Source organism: Aotus nancymaae, unplaced genomic scaffold (assembly GCF_030222135.1).
Source record: "Aotus nancymaae isolate 86718 unplaced genomic scaffold, 86718_ANA_hifiasm-v0.15.2.pri h1tg000028l, whole genome shotgun sequence".
Classification (NCBI taxonomy): domain Eukaryota; kingdom Metazoa; phylum Chordata; class Mammalia; order Primates; family Aotidae; genus Aotus; species Aotus nancymaae.
This window is the reverse complement of record NW_026988441.1, coordinates 15739736-15753965: the sequence shown is the minus strand read 5'-3', so window position 1 is coordinate 15753965 and position 14230 is coordinate 15739736. Positions and strand designations below refer to the sequence as shown.

Below are 14230 nucleotides of genomic sequence, written 5' to 3'. Positions count from 1 at the left end.
GGCTGAGTTTAAACACCGCCCCTTCCATGCTCCCTTCCTTTGTCAGTTTACCCCTTCTTTTCTCTTGTTTTAGACTGATTGGTGTGCTTGTTTAAGTGCATTTCATTAATGTTCGTTTCCTCCTTTAGTCAATGGACAGAGAAAGGGGCTATCTTGGTTACTGCTTTGTTACTTATCACATAGTAAGATCTCAGGAAATAATCACCTAGTGAATGGAAGTAAATCAAATAAATGAAAACTTGTTTGTTTTGCCATGATTTTGAAAACATTCACTGAAAGTAATTTGAAAAAAAATATGGAAAGGGGCCAGGCATGGTGGCTCACACCTGTAATTCCAGCACTTTGGGAGGCCAAGGTGGGAGGATGGCTTGAGCCCAGGAGTTGGTGACTACCTGGAGCAACATAACTAGACCTCCTCTCTACAAAAAAATTAAAAAATCAGTTGGGTATGGTAGTATACAGCTGTATTCTCAGCTACTGACAGAGTGAGACACCGTCGTTAAAAAATACACATGGGGACCAGGCACAGTGGCTCACGCCTGTAATCCCAGCACTCTGGGAAGCTGAGGCGGATGGATCACTTGAGGTCAGGAGTTCGAGACCAGCCTGGTCAACATGGCGAAACTGCGTCTCTACTAAAAATATAAAAGTTAGCCGGGTGTGGTAGTGGGCGCCTGTAATCCCAGCTACTCATTAGGCTGAGGCAGAGAATTACTTGAACCTGGGTAGCAGAAGTTGCAGTGAGCCAAGATCATGCCACTGCACTCCAGCCTGGGTGACAGAGTGAGACTCCATCTCAAAATATATATGACATATATATTTATACCTTCCCATATATGTGATACATATTTTATATATATTATGTAAATATATATTAAACATATATTTATATAATATAGTATATATTATATTAACATATATAACATATATATTAAATATATATATATATAGGAAGGTATAAAGAACAAATTTTCAAAAACAACTAGTAGCCCCAGCACCACATTTTGAGTCTTTGCATCTGCATCGCCTATAGATGTTTACTGTCCTAGGGGTGTGCAGTAATTTCTTTAACAGTACTCCTGGTGTTGGTGATTGAGGTTGGATTTTTTTCCTGCTATAACCGATACTATGAATTTTTCTTCATCTCTACATTTACAGAAGTAGCATTCCTTGTTCAGAGGGCGAGAACATTTTTAAAAACTGTTGCCAAATAGCCTCTAGAAAGCTTCTACCAACTAGGAACATTAAAAAAGAAAGGTCTGTGTCCTGGGGAGTGGCTGGTTTCCTAGTGTCCTGGGCTCACAGGGTTCGTGGAGAGCCATTTTCCTGGTCTCCTGAGAGCCTTGTGTCCCCTTCCAGCCTGCTGTCCTCTGCTGGCCTGTGTTGCAGTCCGGGAACAGGATGTTTGATTATGGTGTTGAGCAAACAGAACAGCAGACCCTCGCCATCTGCCAGCTGGTCCCCCAGGCTTGAGAAGAGCCTCACACCCAGCGAGGGCCATAACTAGAGCCCTTCTAGAGCCTTCTGTGGCAGTGCTGAAGGGCGGGGCCAGGATGCTCATTCCTAACAGCCGCCTGGCCCCACAACCCCCGTTCCTATGTACTTCTCCCCACTGGGAAGGAAGACAGGCACCTTCCTGCCTGTCCCTGGTGGGTGGACGTGCCTCCCTTCTGTCCCCAGCTGTCACATAGGGAAAGTTGTCCTGAAAGTGCCTCTGTGAGGGTGCCCCACTCTCCCCGACTTCCTCTTGGCTCAAAGGAAGTGCACATTCCCCCAGCCTGCCTCCATGTTTGTGTTTGTCCAGGCAAAGTGGCCCTGCAGTTCTGGGAGTGGAAACCTCTTATAGGAGAGAGAAAGTGAATCTCAGGCCATGGCATGAAAGTGACTGGGGTGGCACAGAGGGTGATCAAACAGCTGAGTCTTTTTTGTTGTTTTGTTTTCTTAAGACAGAATCTCAGCCGGGTGTGGTGGCTCATGCCTGTAATCCTATCCTAACACTTTGGGAGGCCCAGGCAGGCGGATCACCTGAGGTCAGGAGTTCAAGACCAGCCTGGCCAACGTGGTGAAACCCGTCTCTACCTAAAATACAAAATTAGCTGGGGGTGGTGGCACCTGCCTGTAATCCTAGCTACTGGGGGAGGCTGAGGCAGGAGAATCACTTGAAACTGGGAGGCGGAGGTTGCAGTGAGCTGAGATCATGCCACTGTACTCCAACCTGGGTAACAAGAGCGAAATTCTGTCTCAAAAAAGAGTCTCGCTCTGTCACCCAGGTTGGAGTGCAGTGGGGCCGTCATAGCTCAAGCGATCCTCCCACCTCAGCCTCCTGAGTAGCTGAGTCTACAGGTGCATATCACCATACTCAGCTCATTTTTTTTTTTTATTTGTAGAGATGGGGTCTCACTGTTGCCCAGGCTGGTCTCATTACTGCTGGGCTCAAGCGATCCTCACTGCCTCAGCCTCCCAAAGTGCTGGGATTACAGGCATGAGCGACCATGCCAGGCTGGAAGTGTTGCAGTCTTGACTCACTGCAGCCTCCACCTCCCAGGTTCAAGTGATTCTCCTGCCTCGGCCTCCTGAGTAGCTAGGACTATAGGTGCATGCCACCACACCCAGCTAAATTTTGTATTTTTAGTAGAGATGGGGTTTTACCATGTTAGCTGAGATTTTAAAATACATTAGTATTTATTTTTAAGTTGCATATGTCATACAAGAGTATAATCTCACTGTTTAAAAATAACTCATACAATACAAAAGACTTTTTAAAACTCTGTTATTGTGAAGTGGAACACGCATACAGACAAGCATGTAAAACGTGAATACACAGTTTAGCAAAGAGTTCCAAAGCAAGCAGTCAGGTAACCTTGGTCTAGAAAGGGAACCTCCTAGCAGCCTGGAACCCCCTTGGGCTCTCCCCACCAGAACCCTCTTTTTTTTTTTTTTTTGAAACAGAGTCTCTATCTGTCACCCAGGTAGGAGTGCAGTGGCGTGATCTCGGCTCACTGCAGCCTCTGCCTCCCGGGTTCAACTGATTCTCCTGCCTCAACCTCTCAAGTAACTGGGATTACAGGTACCCACGACAACACCTGGCTAATTTTTGTACTTTTAGTAGAGACGGGGTTTTGCTGTGTTGGCCAAGCTGGTCTCGAATCCCTGAGCTCAGATGACCCGCCCACTTGGCCTCCCAAAATGCTGGGATTACAGGCGTGAGCCACCGCGCCCAGCCAGAACATTCTTTCTAAAAGCTGCTGCTCTCTGCACTTCCATAGTCACCATTCCCTGGCATTCTCAAAGCTGTTCCCTAGATGAACAACTCTAAATAACGTGGTTCCAGTTTGCTGGTTTTGAACTTTCTATAAAAAGAATCATGGACTGTGTATATTGTTCTGTGTCTGGCTTTTTCACTTTGTATCATGTCTGAGAGGTGCATTCTGGTTTGGAGTCAATGTATTTCTGGTCCTAAAGCTCATTTTCCTTGATAAACAGACAAGCTTTATGAGTTCTAATATTTGCAAGTTTTGTTTAATGAGTATGAGAAAAAAAATGCAACAAATCCAAAAGGATATTATTAAGGGTCTAGTCAGTCAGTTGGTTGAAAGAATCACGTCTGGTAAATAATAGTACAGGTGGGCTGCGGTTATGCCTGAGTGGAGGTGCATGACTTTGGACAGTTTGGGAGCTCCACATAGTGAGACCCCATTTCTTTTTAGAGATGGGGTCTCACTATGTGGGATTACAGGTGTGGGTCACTGTGCCTGGACTTTGTTTTTCTTTTTTTTTTTTTCCCTATAATAGTCTTGGCCAATTCCTTAGCTTCCCTTCCTCCCTGCAGATGTTAGGAACTTGGAATCTGGGAGGAGGTGACAGAGGGGCCAGGCAGAAGCTTCCTGGCCTGGGACACATCCTTAGTGGTGAGTTGACATGGGGTTGTGACTCAGAGGCTAGAAATGTGCAGGGTCATGGCCATCTGTGTGTGCACGTGTGCAAGAGATACAGAAGCGGAGTGAGAGACAGACAAGGACAGGGTCATGGAGAGACAGGTACAGGGATGCAGAGGGGTGGGGGGACAGGGATGCAGAGGGGTGGGGGGACAGGAGTGCAGAGAGATGGAGCAGGAACAAGAAACATGGAACAGAGATGGGGTAGAGATGAAGAGAGATGGGGACAGGCCCCTGAGACATGAGGCCAGTTGGCTCATTAACTGGCTTGTTGGCTAGCTGGTTGGCTGTTTGGGTAATTGGTTGGTTTGGATAATTGGTTAACTGGTTGGTTGGTTATCTAGTTGGCTGGCTAATTGGTTATCTGTTTAGTTTTGGATTTTTTGAGGGTTTTTTTTGTTTTTCATGGATTCAGAAAATACTAGTGGAATATTCACCCTGATGGTGGCACTGTTTTGGGTGCTGGAGATAGACCAGTGAATGGTGGCTTGTAGGCATTTGGGTGTTCGACTCCCACTCCCCACCCCTCACCCCGATGAGTGCACTGTGAGTGCAGGTGCTGTTGATGGGATATATTGACCCCCTGTGGGGATCATCTTGCTGATCCACTGGCAGTCTGATGAGGTGGCACTTACCCTCTCTGGTACATATTGGGGCCAGAATTTGATCCCAGGCAATCTGACTCCAAAGCATGAGCCTAATTTCTGCCTTAAGTCACCCAGGAGTGGAGTGCAGGCATTTATTAAGTGCCCACGGTTTTCACGGCTCTCTCCCTGATCTTTAGAGATGACACTGGTTTCAGTGGCCATAGATTTGACCCGCCTGTGTTCAGGTCCCTCTTCTGCCTGTCCCTCACAGGGTGCTCTTCAACAGGAACTTGCTGCTCTGAGCCTCCCTGTTCCCTTCCTCCTTGAGATGCTGTGTGGACTCAGTGGAGCCAGGTGTAAGGCCAGTGCTGAGTGGGAGCTGCCATTGTGCAGCTCGGGAACTTGACCCACGGGGCAGGACTACCACCTAGGCTCCTGGTTCCATAAATGCCAGTTTTTGCTCTCATTTATTATTACTATTATTATTATTATTTTGAGACAGTGTCTCACTGTGTCACCCAGGCTGGAGTGCAGTGGCACAATCTCAGCTCACTGTAACTGCTGCCTCCTGAGCTCAAGCCATTCTTCTGCATCAGCCTCCCGAGTAGCTATGATTACAGGCATGCACCACCATGCCCAACTAATTTTTCTATTTTTAGTACAGTCAGGGTTTCACCATGTTGGTCAGGCTGGTCTTAAACTCTTGGATCAAGTTATCTGCCTGCCTCGGCCTCCCAAAATGCTGGGATTACGGCCTGCTCTCGTTTTTGACAACAGAAGTTCTCAAATGGGGTTGCCCCATGAGTGGTCACCAGGACAGACTCTGGAACCAGCCAATTCCAAGTTCAGATCCCAGCCCCTCCTCTCCTTCTCTTTTCTGAACCCCATTGTGAAGCGAGGGTGACAGTAGCGGGTAATTAGAAGGCTTTAGTGTGGTGGTTTGTGTCATGGTGTCATGTGCTTTGCACAGGGCCTGGCTCCTGACAGCCCTGGGTCAGGGGCCAGTTAAGATGATGGATGTTTACTGCCAGCAGCTGGGTTCCTCCCCACACCACCAACCTGGATAACAAGGCCCAGCTGTGTGTATCCAGCTCCACCCCCGCCGGCCCTCCCACTGCAGGGAGCCTTCCTGACCATGACATTCCGGGTAGGCCCCACTGCCGCCCCCGCATCCCCTCAGCCTAGAGCCATCCTCAGGTTGGGACAAGCAGAGCCGGAGTCCCCCTCAGCCTGGCCCCCAGCAGCAGGACGGAAAGAATGGGGCTTTAACAGATGTTCTTTTACAAGGATTCCCTGGCTCTATTTAATCAAGATTGTCAAATATTGATTTAATCTCCAGGCCCAACAGATGTGATCTTAGCAGGTTTCAGTGGCAATTAGCTGGGATTAGTTTGCAGGTCAGGCTCCATGCTGACAAGATACTGTCTTCTAAAGGAGGCTTGGTCTGGCCACAGGAGTGAGCCCTGGAGGGGGACATACTAAATATTGAACCATCAGTCTAGCCACGGGAGCAGACCTGGAGGCTGGGTCATAGCAGCCCCTGTGGGGCCCAGTGTTCCCCACGTGATGATAGTGGGGACACTCAGCAGGTTTAGGGCAGCAGCTGTTCACTGAAAAACAATTAATATTAAAAGAAACAGCACAGCCAAACCAAGGCCTGCGGCTTGATAGTAAGCCTGGCTGAAGCCAGGGGGATCCCTGCAGGGAAGCCTGAAGCCCTGATTATGCCCCCAGTTAAGTACCCAGAAGGGGCCTTACCAACAACAGAGGCCTCTCCTCCGCCCCATCAGGCCCCTCGCCTGACTGCATCACATCATCCCCGCTCTACAAACATGGCTGTAGCTCCTGGGTGGGCCTGGCCTGTGTGCCCATACTCCAGGAAGCAACCCTTTCTAGCTTTGCATTTCAAAGGCTCATTAGAGTGAATGGGACTGTGCCCAGAATTGGAACAAGCTGCTCAATCCACATGTGCTTCAAGGGAGGTTACCACAGCCTCCCCTAACCCAGCCAACCACACAGAGACTCTGAGGGACACCCCCTTGTGGCCCTGGCACTGGGGCTGCCAGAAGTGAGCCTTTGCTCAAGATAAGCCACCCCAGGCTGCTGGGCCCCTCAGCCCAGAGGAATGAGGGTTCCTCACCAGGTCACATTTGGTTTGCTTGAGATTTTTTAATAAGGATTATTGTATAAGAAAAAATGAAGGCCAGGCGCAGTGGCTCACACCTGTAATCTCAGCACTTTGGGAGGCCAAGGTGGGAGGATCACCTGAGGTCAGGAGTTTGAGGCCAGCCTGGCTAACATGGCGAAACCCCATCTCTATTAAAAATACAAAAATTAGGCCAGCATGGTTGTGGGCACCTGTAATCCCAGCTGCTTAGGAGGCTGAGGCAGGAGAATTGCTTGAACCCGGGAGGCAGAGGCTGCAGTGAGCCAAGATCACACACCACTGCACTCCAGCCTGGGGAACAGAGCGAGACTGTCTCAAAAAAAAAGGAAAAAGAAAAAATTGTAATAGCCAATACTTATTTATCACTGCAAGCCAGGGATATTCTAAGCCTTGGCATTTATTAAACCCACATCTTTCCTAAGAGTTAAGCTGTATTATTGTCTCCATTTTATAGATGGGAAAACTGAGGCAGAGAGAGCCTAGGTCACCTGCCCAGGGTCTAGCTAGTTAAATGATGGAGCTGGGAATTGAACCAAGATAGGCTTTGCTTCTATCCACTCTGCTACAGCCGCCATACCAGAAGAGACCTCCAGCATCTGGTGACAAGTGAGAGAGGCAGCTCTGAAGGTATTCACCCATTTATTTTTTTAAATTTCATCTCTCTTCGTAAGCATGTAATCATATGAACATTTAACCTATAAATAAAGTTCAGTTATACTAGGTAGCAAAATTAAAACAAGAGACATTTCAGTTTAAGCATTTGGGGCAATTCAGCCTCTGTTTCCCTGGGAAAATACGTGAAAACAAGGTGGGGTGTACTGTCCTTCCCTCATTGGCTCTGGGTGGGAGCGTGTCACCAGGCCACAGAGGATTCTGCCATTTGGAAAGATATAAATTGTTCGGACTCCATGGGCCCTCAGGCAGAGAGCTCTAACTGTGCAGCTTGGAAGTCTCTCCCCATTTCTGACTTCTAGAAGGTAAGGGCTTTGCAAGGGGTGACTCTCACTCTGCTCATATTATCCCTCACGTGCTTTTTTTTTTTTGAGACAGAGTCTCACTTTGTTGCCCAGGCTGGAGTGCAGTGGTGTGATCTCAGTTCACTACAAACTCCACCTTCCAGGTTCAAGCAATATCTCCTGTCTCAGCCTCCTGAGTAGCTGGGATTACAGGCGCCCGCCACCAAGCCTGGCTAATTTTTTTTTGTATTTTCAGTAGAGATGGGGTTTCACCATGTTGGCCAGGCTGGTCTCGAACTCCCAACCTCAGGTGATCTGCCTGCCTCAGCCTCCCAAAGTGCTGGGATTACAGGCATGAGCCACCATGCCCAGCTGCGTGCCAACTTTTAAAACTGAAAACTTAATCCCAGCCTCAGACACTCCTCCCCTGTGCACTTGTATTTCCTTATGGATCCACAGAGAAAGTTCTGGAAGAAGTCCTGTGAAATACACACTAACAAGTTCTCTGTTCCCCTCTTTCTTTTTGAAAGCAAATGGGGTCATACTCTATGAACTGTTGTGCAGCTTGCTTCTTTCCCTTCACAGTGGCAGCATCGAGTAAAAGAATAGCAACTATCAAGATGGGTTGCCTGGGTTCAAATCCCAGCTTCACCCTTTCTATCTGTGTGACCTCAGGTGAGGTACTCAACTTCTCTGACCGTAGTTGCATTGGCTTTAAAATGAGGATGGGACCGGGCACAGTGGCTCATGCCTTTAAATCCCAGCACTTTGGGAGGCCGAAGTGGCAGATTGCTTGAGCTCAGGAATTTGAGACCAAACTGGGCAAAACCTCATCCCTACAAAAAGTACCAAAAAAAAAAAAAAATTTAGCTGGGCATGGTGACATGTACCTGTAGTCCAGCTACCCAGGAGGCTGAGAGGGGAGGATCACTTGAGCCCAGGAATTTAAGGATACAGTGAGCTACGATTGTGCCATCACACTCCAGCCTGGGTGACAGATGAGACCATATCTCAAAAACTAAAATGAAAATAGAAATAAATGGGGATGCTGTTCATCCCTTCCTCACAGGGTTATGAGGATGAGATGAGTTACTGTACCAAAAGCCCTTCACGCCATGCTTGGCATGCGGTGAGCATGCACTAAGTGTAAGCTGTGCTCACTCACTTGGGGCCACGTGGACATCTTGCATGCATTACACATAGCTCTACCTTGCTTTTTATTTATTTATTTGTTTTTGAGACACCATCTTGCTCTGTTGCCCAGCCTTGATCTCTTGAGGAGATCATAGCAAGCTGCAGACTTGAACTCCTGGACTCAGGTGATCCTCCCGCCTCAGCCTCTTGAGTAGCTGGTACTACAGGCATGCATCACCACACCTGGCGAATTAAAAAAAAATTTTGTTTTGTAGAGATGGGGTCTTGCGATGTTATCCAGGTTGGTCTTGAACTCTTGCCCTCAAGGGATCCTCTTGCCTCAGCCTTCCCAAAGGGCTGAGATGGATTACAGGCCTGAGCCACTGGCCTGGCCTCGGTCTCTTTTTGTACAGATACTTTGTATTCCCTGGAATAGAGGCACCCAGATTCACTTGACCTGTCTTGTGCTTGTGGGCATTTGGGCTGTTCTCAGTTCTTCTGTATTACAGCAGTGTAATACAGTCAAATCATCGTGTACCTGTCTTGATAGAGACTGTTGTTATTATATAAGAGACAGATTTCTGGAAGTAGAATTGCTGGATTAAAATAAATAGAATGAGGCCTGGTGTGCTGGCTCATGCCTGTAATCCCAGCACTTTGGGAGGCCGAGGCAGGCGATCACTTGAGTTCAGGAGTTTGATACCAGCCTGGCTAACATGGTGAAACCCCATCTCTACCAAAAATATAAAAAATTAGCCAGATGTGGTGGCACTCGCCTGTAATCCCAGCTACTCGGGAGGCTAAAGCAAGAGAATCGCTTGACCCGGGAGGCAGAGGTTGCAGTGAGCCGAGATTATGCCACTGTACTCCAGCCTGCGTGACAGAGCGAAACTCTGTCTCAACAACAACCACAAAAAAAAAAAAAAAAAGAGAAAGGAATACCAGTCCTCTGGGTTCTTTGATGTTAAATGTGGAAGTGCTGGCTTTCACGGCCATGGCCGAGACTTCACTCATTCCTCTTCCAGCCAGTAGAGCAGAGTCTCTCCTGCTGCGGCACTTGCTAATGAGATTTCTGAGATCTCCATCCGTCTTATTTCCTGAGGGAGCTCTGTAGTGGTCCCTTGTATGCTCAAACTTCCAGTAAGGTTGGGGAAGACGGGAAAAACCCGATTCCTAGTGTGCAATCCATTAAGCTGTTGCTGACTTGCTAGAATTTTGTCCTTGTGAATGAATTTTGAGGATACTTGCATCACATGTTCCCACAGCACACTCACTTGAACGATTTTATCTTTTATTTGGAGCACAGGGCAAAGGGGTGGCAGGCAGACTGTTGAGGTTTGAATCCTACCTGCCCCTTGTAACCTCTGCCCCACCTATAAGATGGGCATGGCAGAAGTCCCTGCTTGGCCGGATGTGGCGGTTCACACCTGTAACCCCAGCATTTTGAGAGGCCAAGGCAGGGGGACCACTTGAGGCCAGGAGTTCAAGCTGTAATCCCAGCAGTTTGGGAGGCTGAGATGAGAAGATCACTTGAGTCCAGGAGTTCAAGATCAGCCTGGGCAACATAGCGAGACTCTGTCTCCACAAAAAAATTCAGAATTAGCCAGGTGTGCTGGCACATACCTGTAGTCCCAGTTACTCGGTTTGAGTTAAGTTACTGGTTTGAGACCACGTCAGGAGTTTGAGGTTTTGTGAGCCCTCATCTCTACAAAAATAATTTTAAAATAAAAAAATTAGCCAGGTATGGTGGCACACGGCTGTAGTCCCAGCTACTCAAGAGGCTGAGGTGGGAGAATTGCCTAAGCCCAGGAATTTAAGGTTGTAGTGAGCTATGATTGCACCACTGCACTCCAGCCCAGGTGACAGAGTAAGACCCTGTCTCAAAAAAGAAAAAAGAAATTTATTTAAAAGGAAAAAGAAGCCCGTACTTGACAGACTTATTATAACACACCAGTTAATATACACCAGTATGTAGCCCCGAATCTGGCACTTCGGGAGAGCTCATCAGTGTTGACCTTATGTTTAATACCGTCATCACCATATTATTCCTCTCCACTGCCCCGCCCACACGTGAGGACAAACGTGTTAGATCCCAGCCCACCCCAGACGTGCATCTGTTCACAGTCTAGGGAAGGCAAAAGATACTCAGAGGCTAAGTCCTGTAGTCAAGGGTGCATGTCCACCCCTGGGAGCTCAGCAGAGGGAGGAACGGGAGAATTCTGCCTGGCCTGTAGAGGGACAGACAGCATGGGAGGGACAAGGGGAGGGAGGCGAAGACAAGGCTCTCTGAATCAATGGACCCCTGAAATATCTCCTACCAAGGTCGCCAGTGCCCTTCATAACCATGACTGCCACCATCTGTGACCCTTTCAGGAGCGTCCACCTCTGTTGACAGTTAGTCCTCCCCAAGCACACCTGCATTCCTGCCTCCTTGCTGGGCCTGCTGTAGCTCGTGTCCTGGCTCCTGTCACCTGCCTGGCCTGTGGGATGTATAGCCCCTCTGGGCATGGAGGCAGGCCCTCTTCTGTCTGCTTTCTGTGTTCCTTCTGTCCTCAGCTAAGGCTACACCATAGAATCAGCTGCTGAGCTTTTAAGAGGCACTCAGGCCCAGGCCCCACTCCAACAAGCTGATTCAGAATCTCTGGGAGTGGGGTATGAAAAGACACCTATATTTTAATTTTTTGTTTTTGTGAGATGGAGTCTTGCTCTGTTGCCCAGGCACTGGAGTGCAGTGGTGTGATCTCAACTCTGCAATCTCCACCTCCCGGGTTCAAGCGATTCGCCTACCTCAGCCTCCCAGGTAGCTGGGACTACAGTCACGCACCACTATACCTGGTTAATTAATTAATTAATTAATTAATTTTTAGTAGAGATGGGGTTTTACCACGTTGGCCAGCCTGTTGAATCTCAACCCAGGATGCAGAGGTTGCAGTGAGCTGAGATTATGCCACTGCACTCTAGCCTGGGCGACACTGACCTCAAGTGATCAGCCCACCTGGGCCTCCCAAAGTGCTGGGATTACAGGCATGAGCCACGGTGCCTGACCTAGACACCTATATTTTTAAAAAGCTCCTCTGGTTCCTCTATTGTACAGCTGGCAGGGAGAACCAGTCCCCTGAGCATCCCCATCTGGCCTTGGACACTGGCTGTTCCCAGCTTCCCTTCTCATCCATGGCATCTACCCTCTCTTCACGCAGATCCTGGTTTAAGACACCACCTTCAAGGAGTCTTCCTGACCCCTTCCCAGCTAGAGTAATCTTCAGTCCTATTTATTTATTTATTTATTTATGTATTTTTGAGACAGAGTCTTGCTCTGTCACCCAGGCTGGAGTAAAGTGGTGCAGTCACTGTACTCCAGCTCACTGCAGCCTTGACCTCCTGGGCTTAAGCAATCCTCCCACCTCAGCCTCCCAAAGTGCTTTCATTACATGCATGAGCCACTACACCCAGTCGTTTTATAACCTTTACAATGCTGGCCACCCTTGGAAATTCTGTCTTACTTCTCTGGCTTTTCTCTACTGGAGGTCCATTCATGAGAGCAGGGAGGGGCACAGTCTGTCCTGCTCAGAGATGTATCTTTAGCACCCACAGCAGTGGTATGTAGTGGGTGCCTAAGACATATACTGAATAAATGAATGGATTTTGAGTGTTTGGTGCTTGTAGAATGAATGAATGAGTTACACATGACTGGTAAATGGTGAATAAATACGTACATTTTTAGGGCTTTGTTGGCTGTAAGAACTTTTCTGAGGGATGTATAAGAACATGGTAGGTGTTTGTTGTGTGAGTGAATGGATGGATGGATGCATTTTAAGGACTAACTCGTTTTTCCTGGGTAAACAAATGACGTATGTGCCCAGAAACTGCTGAGTCACTGGATGCACGCCTGGAGGAGTCCTCATTCCACCTGGGCCTTGGAGAGGAATGCTCGGACTTGATGCCACATCCCTGAGCCCTCCAGAGTTCTTGAGCCCCGCTGAGCCTCCATGGCTGTGACTGGATCATGTTTCCGTGAAAGGGAGATGCTTAGAGCACATCAAGGCCTCCCTGGACACCCAGTGGGTCCCTCCACCTCCAATCAAAGGCCTATGAAAGGACAACCCATCCCACCCCTACACGTGGTCTCCAAGCATTGCTTTCAGCTTCTTGGGTGTGCTGCTTCCCAGGGAAGGACACACTCAGGCACCAAGCAAGCCCTGCTTGCCTTGGGTCACAGACCCTGACTGAGCCAGTGCTCCCTGGTCCTGAGTGAGGGTGTCATCCATTCATTCAGTAGTTATTTATTTAGAAGTGGAGTCTTACTTTATCGCTACAGGCTGGAGTGCAGAGGCATGATCTCGGTTCACTGCCACCTTCACCTCCCAGGTTCAAGCGATTCTGTTGCCTTAGCCTCCCATGTAGTTGGGACTACAGCCATGCACCACCATGCCCAGCTAATTTTTTTGTATTTTTAGTGGAGACAGAATTTTGCCATGTTGGCCATGCAGATCTCAAACTCCTGGCCTCAGGTTTCTCCATGTTTGTCAGGCTGGTCTCAAACTCTCCACCTCAGGTGATCCACCCACCTTGGCCTCCCAAAGGACTGGGATTACAGGCGTGAATCACCGTGCCCAATCAGATATTTATTTAGAAAAGGATTTTTTTAGAGACAGGGTCTCTCACTGTGCCACCCAGGCTGAAGTGCAGTAGCTGTTCACTGGTGTGATCATAGTGCACTGTAGTCTCACACTCCTGGCCTCAGCCTCCCATGTAGCTGGGACTACAGGCGTGCACCACCACACCTGGCTTTAGTCGATATTTATGAATGGCCATCAGTGTGTTAGGTCCGTGCTGGCGATGTGGGCTCCCGTTCAGACTCTTGCATGCAGTGCCCTTACAAGCCTCACATATGGCAAATGATTGAAGACATGGCAAATGACATATAATCATACAGGTGCCCCCAAAGAGAAGTGCAGAGTGGTTTGAGAGCTCAGGCTGGAGATTGACAAGGTTGGTGAGGAGGAAAGGTCACACAAGTCTTGAGGAACTGCTAAGGCACAGGAAAGAGGAGCAGGAAGGGTTGCACAAAGGCAAGCGAACTGAAGAAACAAGGACGTCGTGGCCCAGGCTCTGAACGCACGGGGAAGGGTGGAGAGAGCTTGCTGGTGCGGCGGGTATTTTGAGTTTCACCCTCATGTTGCTCTGCCTGCTGTGTGGAGAAGAGCTCTTGGCAGGATGAGGAACAGAAGCAGGGACACCATCATCCCCGAGGTACAATCATCTCATGAGAAGTCGTGGCAGCTCAGATTAGGGTGGGTGGTGGGAGAGAAGGATGGACTTGGATCTGCTGTTGGGGGGCGGGTAGCCCTCAGGATTGTGTCGGGGTGGAATGTGGAGTGAGGGAGAGGAAGCATGGAGAATGACAGTGACATTTCCAGGTTGAGCCATTGGATGGAAGGAGGTGCCTTTCCT

At 48.6% G+C, this 14230-nt stretch overlaps 1 protein-coding gene across 8 annotated transcripts in view; it reads left to right on the top strand.

Annotated features, from left to right (window-relative positions):
* The window catches only part of SIPA1L3 (signal induced proliferation associated 1 like 3), a 223865-nt gene that overhangs the window by 76900 nt on the left and 132735 nt on the right, over positions 1–14230 (top strand). The window contains exon 1 of one of the 8 annotated variants that reach the window (XM_012436385.2): positions 8209–8320. The exons of 6 other annotated variants lie outside the window; for them this stretch is intronic. The gene's annotated coding sequence lies outside the window, so the exon portion shown is untranslated. Of the gene's footprint in view, positions 1–8208; positions 8321–13716; positions 14030–14230 lie in introns of those variants that run through there. One more of the 8 variants, XM_012436376.3, reaches the window with a different exon arrangement.